Source organism: Meleagris gallopavo, chromosome 1 (genome assembly GCF_000146605.3).
Source record: "Meleagris gallopavo isolate NT-WF06-2002-E0010 breed Aviagen turkey brand Nicholas breeding stock chromosome 1, Turkey_5.1, whole genome shotgun sequence".
Classification (NCBI taxonomy): domain Eukaryota; kingdom Metazoa; phylum Chordata; class Aves; order Galliformes; family Phasianidae; genus Meleagris; species Meleagris gallopavo.
In genome coordinates, this window is record NC_015011.2 from 18,010,477 (window position 1) to 18,016,581 (window position 6,105).

At 40.1% G+C, this 6,105-nt stretch overlaps 1 protein-coding gene across 9 annotated transcripts in view; it reads left to right on the forward strand.

The window, feature by feature from the left end:
• Positions 1 to 6,105, forward strand: part of ZBED4 (zinc finger BED-type containing 4) — a 24,866-nt gene that overhangs the window by 1,632 nt on the left and 17,129 nt on the right. For 2 of the 9 annotated variants that reach the window (XM_010729000.3, XM_031553058.1), the window contains exons 1-3: positions 381 to 825; positions 3,008 to 3,066; positions 4,743 to 4,817. The gene's annotated coding sequence lies outside the window, so the exon portion shown is untranslated. Of the gene's footprint in view, positions 1 to 26; positions 356 to 380; positions 826 to 3,007; positions 3,067 to 4,742; positions 4,818 to 6,105 lie in introns of those variants that run through there. The other 7 variants (XM_031553060.1, XM_031553061.1, XM_031553066.1 and 4 more) reach the window with 7 other exon arrangements.

Here is a 6,105-nt window from a genome sequence, read left to right on the forward strand (position 1 = left end):
GGAGGGGCCGGGAGGGCCGGGTGGTCATGGAAGCGTTTCTCCGGTACACGAGGGGACGGGGGAGGTGACCTCAGCCGCGGCGTAAGCAGCGCATCTCTTCCTGCGCCGTGCGGGGCTCCCAGCCCCGTCCTCCTTAGGCAGAGTCGCTGTTGGTACGCGTGGAGAAAGTGCGCGGCTCAACTTCAACACTCGCTCTTCTCATTCTCACTTCGGACGCCGTGTTTCGCTTAAAAATGTCTTCTGTAACTTCCAGGTCTGCGCCGAGGCAGTGCTGACAGCAGCCGCCGGCTGTATTGTAGTGGTCACGGAGTTTGGAGGGTGTCGTGTGCTCCCTGTGCTGCACATGCACTCTGCTGTAAGTGTCGAAGAGTTTCTTAATGCTAGGAAAGTCACAGCATTCAGAGAACGTTTTGCTTTAATGATGCTCAATACATTACTGTGAAGTTCAGTAGTGTTTGGCTCTCCCTGTTCTTCCTCAGTGCTCTGTGTAAGAGACTGTTGTGCCGTGTTTTGGAGGTGTCTCTGGGAGATGTCAGAAATTGAGCATGAGCTGTCACACTGCAACTGTCAACCCAAGCAGAGACAGGCTTCTCAGGCTGTCCTTAAGCGCTGCTTTCCATATGGCCCATCATGCACTTGTGAGTTTTGCTTTTTAAGAGAGGGAACATGGTTATTTTCTATACAAGGTTTTTCAAGAATTTGGTGTCTTCCTTAAAACAAGCCAGGTACTCTCAGGATGGTGTTTGCGTGCAGGGGGCAGCAGAGCCCCCAAGATGTCATCGACTGTCCCCAGGACACCAGGCTGCTGTTGGAAGGCTCGTACAGGTACTGGGTGGGGGCTTTCTGGTTATTATGTGCTATAAAATTTGGTTTGAGGGAAAAAAAGAATACACTGCTGGCAAAAGCAGCAGGAGTTCTTTTGTGGACTCCTGGAAATGCAGGTGTTGTCTGCTGGGGACAGGATGGACTGGGACTTGAGGTACAGCATGCTCTTGTGTGTGGTTGTTAGCTGTCTGCATCTTCCTAACAAGCGCTGAGGGATTGATAGTGTAGAAGTTCTCTGGAGTTAAAAAACAAATTGATAGAGAATAAGGAAAACAAAAGTAAATGAAATAGCTTTACTGAGCCTCTCAGAGAAGTGTGTTCCCTAAGCATTTGTGCTTTTTGACATCTGTAACTTGTTTGCTGATACGCTGTATGAAGCACAATTGTTACAGGTTCCACTGACAAGGTGGAAGTCAGCCTGCAGCAGTGGAGGGCTGAGCAGGTACTGGCTGAGCTTAGGGTCAGTGCTGTGCTTCTGGTACTCAGTGTATGCAGCCTCTACTTCTGTTTGGCTGTTTTGACTCCTCAATTAAGATCCTGCACTGATTGCAAACATTCTGAGCAAGCATTGTGTTTGCAGAAGGGCTCATGGTGTGGGATTGTGGTGGAGTGCAGAAGAGGGCTAAGTGTGTGTGGTATATCACCAAGGCTTATCATTTGGAAATAAGAAAGCAACTGAACTCTACAGGCGTTTATTTGAAATTGTCTCCATTTTAGGCTTTATTCATTACATGGAGTAAATGATACCGTCCTATCTATCAGTGATTCTTAAGAACAAGGTGTTACCAGAGGAAGTCCTGACAAAATCCTGGGTCATTAAGAATAGCTGCTGCTTTACATGGCCTTTGAGTGTGCTGTATCTCTTGTTTTCCTGTCCTTTTTCTTGGAAGCTGTTTTATTCTAATTTTCCGCAGCCCTAACCATAGTAAATTCTGTGAGATTTCTTTGTGGCTCTCAGAAAGTTTAAATCAAGAATTAACGTGGATGTTTTGGGTCATATCTCCCAACGCTTTGCTGTGTTTTCCACTCTCTGCCGTGGAGTCTCTATCAGAGCAGATTTTTCTAAGTCCTGTTTTGTGAAACTTGCTTTTAATTTGCACAAGTTCTCAACTTCCAAATGAGCATGATGGGTTTGCTGGTGTAATGTGCAATTAAAATAATCTGCTTTATGCAGATAGGTAGATTACACATGCGCATTAACTAACTTTCAGACAGAAAGCACTCTTATTCATAGTTTAGAATGGGGTTCTGCACAGTGTGGGCCATAGTGTTCATAATGTGTAATTCATCATCAAGTTTGACCTTTTTTTTCCTTAAATATGGACAGTTTGGGTATTTTTTATTAATATCAGCATAAATGAATGTGATTTGCATAGTATTTTCTGTTCTAGCATACACTTTTAATATAGGCTTCACAAAAAGGAGTTCTCTTGCATCTGGCAAATTGTTTTCTGTTTAGCTCTGGCTACTTGGTCTGTATTTGCTGCAGGCATCATCAATAACTGCCAACAGTTCTGAACTGTGAGATTGTTTAATTTCAACCAATTATTGAAAAAAACAGAGTCATTCCCATAACCTGAAGATAGCTTTTATGTGAAATGTGGAGTGTAAAGCACACACAAGAAGAACTAAAGCTTTTATCATTTTTTTTCAAAGCATAGAAACTGCTATCCAGAATTACATTGTGATAAATATTTTAAACATGATAGCAGAGTTTTGTTTGCTGTTTTTGTGATGAGACAGAGTGTAATGTGATAGTCTGTTAAAATAACAGTAGGGAAAGACCTTGGTTCTTAAGGGCCTTGTTTGTGTTCAAGTGTAATCATTCAGAAGAAATGACTTTTTTTTTTTTTTTTATACTGAACACACAATGGATATTAGCCTTCTCTATTAGCCTTCTCTATAACTTCTGTAATATTAATTTTCAGCAGGTGTTGGCATAGGAAATATTACAGTATTACCATAATCTTTATTTAAACTCGCAAGCGGTGAGCTTTGTTTGGCCATTACTGCTCCCTACCTCTGTCCTCTTCCCCCTCCCAGTTTGCTTTGTAATGACATGTAGGACTGAACTATCATTCACTGAAGAGCTACTACCTCATTTTTATGGCTGTTTGAAAACTGTCTGGATCTCTCATTTTCCATTCCTGTTTACTAATTTGTGGTCAATTCTGCCCCACAGGTGTATTCTTCCCTCCGTGCAATGGAGTCATTTCTATTCAGTTGCTCTGATTTTCTGCTGTATGTGCCTTCCTGAATTTGTTTTTGCCTCTAAAGAAAAGAAGATTAGATGCATATAAAGTGACTTTTTTTCTTTGTTATTTTCACTAAAAGAAATGATCAGGAGAACCCAAACGTTTACTTTGAATGAAATGTTTGGCCCAGCCTGAAACTATTTTATTGTCATCATTAATGAATGAAAGAATGAGAATGGAAGTTGCTGTTTGTTTTGTTTGTTTGTTTGTTTTAGACACCAGGAAGGGTGAAGATGGTGCATTCGTACCCTTTCTTACCTATAGTCTGATGGCTCTAGAATTGCAAGGAATGTGGGAGAGCCAGGTTTGCTTCCCCTCCCTGCCCCAGGACCTGAATCCGCATCTCCCAGAGCTCCCTAAGGAGCCGGGAGCCATGGGAATGGGGTGGGTCTGCTCACCTCACTGACACCTTCTGCTTGTGCACGAAAATGTCACCTTGTAGAAGGGACAGCCGAAGGTCTCAGCAGTCAAGTTAGCAGGCACAGAGCTTGGAAGATGTTCTTACTTGCTGGACAAAGTATGGATCTATTTTTAAGTGCAGATATCAGTAAAAGACCTTTCACATAGTACATCTGCTAATGCATGGTAAGCATGCAACCAGGATTTTCCTTCTCAAAAGGAGATTCTCAAAAAATACATGTATTTATACACAATTGATTCACAGTTTAACGTGCAGTAAGCACTGATTGCTGGGAAAGATGCTTCCCTGTTGGTGCTTGGTCTGAATCTTCATAAGAGGATGACGCCTCATCCATTAAGCACTGCAGAATTCAGCTTTTTAAAATTCTTATTTAATTATTAATTTGCATTCGGATTTGGAGTAGACAATGATGTGTACTGGATTTTATGAGATTGCAGAAGATACCTTGCTGATGTTCTGGTGGCTTTTGTTTTGTTTTTTAACATATCGGGGCAATGAAACAGCCAGAGACTCTGCACTGTGAAGCTTGTGTCTGTGTGGTCAGTGGGGCTAGAGAAATATTCCCCGTGATAGACCATTATGCTGTTTTTTGGTGCCTTGCCAAAATTTTGACTTAATATACTCTGCTTGTATTCATTCCTTTCTTGTATGTGGGGAATTATAATCTTGTGCTTATCCTATGTTACCACATGTTGGTTAATAACCATGCTAGGTGCAGTGTGTAAGCAATGCATTCGGCTCAGGAAGGGAAGCACAAGCTTCCAGGTGAATCCTGTAGTGCATTAAAAGGTGCCAACAGGCTCCCTTGAGCTGTTGTAATGTAGTGCAGACTACATCAGTGAGAAGTGAGTTTGTTACATTGGCTTCGTTTTGGAGAGTAAAATGTCATATTGTCACTCCTAAGCAGAAAAAGAATCCATGGAACACCAAGACATGTACAGAAAATGTCTTTTAATATTTTTGCATATTTATTATTGGCTTTGCTGTTATTTTTTTGTTTTGGGGCCCTAGTGTTGAAAACATCTAATTTTTCCTGACACTCATATGAGTAAATAACCCCCCTACACCCCTACTCCCTCCCCTTGTTTTGTTTCTTTTTTCAAAATCCCAAGTCTTCATGAGTACAGCTCTTGGAGCTATGATCTGAAGAGAAATTTGTAATGTCCCACGACTCACTGCTATAACAGATGACGTGACTAAAAAGCTCTATTTAAAAGGAATTACTTTCTTCTTTTCCTTAGATACAATCATCTTTAAGTTTGAGTAACAAGTATTTAACCTCAAATGAAGCTTCCTGCATGCAGCGGAACAGATATGTAAGTTTCTTTGTTTTTTGTTTTTCCCTTGTTTATCAGTTAGTGGATAGCTTGCTTGTTTGCTTAGGGTCTTATATTATTGTTGTTAGTATTAATTTAGAGTAAGCCAATAGATAAGGGGCATGAAAAATAATGTATTTGAATTGGCTTGTATGGAGCTTAGTAATTTAGCAGGAGGTTTGTGTGAGTGTCTGAGATTTAAAAATTAACATTGTAAGCCTGGATATCTTTACAGTGTTACATTAATAGTAACTGGCGTATGATTTATGGTGCACCTCCTACTCTGTGGTAACAGCTGACATGTATACATCCTCACTCTGCAGTTTACCTCCTGAAAAAGAGGGAAGTAACTTGCATGCTCTACATTCATCCCATGCCCCAAGTGCAATTGCCTCATTCAAGGGTTTTTGTTTTGTTTTGTTTTGCATTCTCACTGATCAGAGTAAACTTAGGTATTTTCTTCTAAGGTTTTTGTCAGAAATAATTTTTTTCTTTATACATTCAGTTTGAATTGTGGCTACAGATTTTTGGAAGTTAAAATTAATTTCATGCCTAAAAAAAATATGAAGATTAACAATTACGTGTAGATTAACACTGTTATTTTTGTACAATGTTTCAGATAATGCTACTCCTCCCCATGTCTCCTCCAATAAAAACAGTTCAACTTTGGCTATGTGATTTGCTAACATGCATTTTAGTGTGGACAAAAAGTTTAAAACAAAAAATGCTGAGCAAGGAAGTCTTGGTAGAGTCATTAGGACTAACCACCATAGGAAACACCATAGGAAAGTAGAATAAAAACATGATTCAGATTAATTTCTTGGAGGAAAGCTTTCCTAGGTTGTACACGCAGAATATGTGGAGGATTTTGTTACGTACTAAGACTGCTTGTGGATGTTTCTTTGTCAAGAGTGTAAGCAAAACTAATTGCTAGTGCTTTTGAAGTCCATAGCATTCCAGCCAAAGAACTGGAAAGAGCAGTCATCATTTGCAGCAGCCTGTTGAGTCAATTCTTGATCACTGTAAAGGAATCTTAGAAAAGGGATGATTGCGTTTCACAGAATATTTAGAAGTTCACTCATATTTGATGCTGAATTCTAATACACTCATCTAAGGATCACTTTGTACTGTTTCATTGTGTGATGTCAAGCACCGTAGATTTTTATAGTTCTACCTGAAGTGGCTCTCAAGGCTAAAACCATCCAGGGAAAATATCCATTCTAGTATTACTTGTCGACTAAAAATGAATATCTTGCTTTAGTATCTCCAATAACTTTTTTTTTTTTTT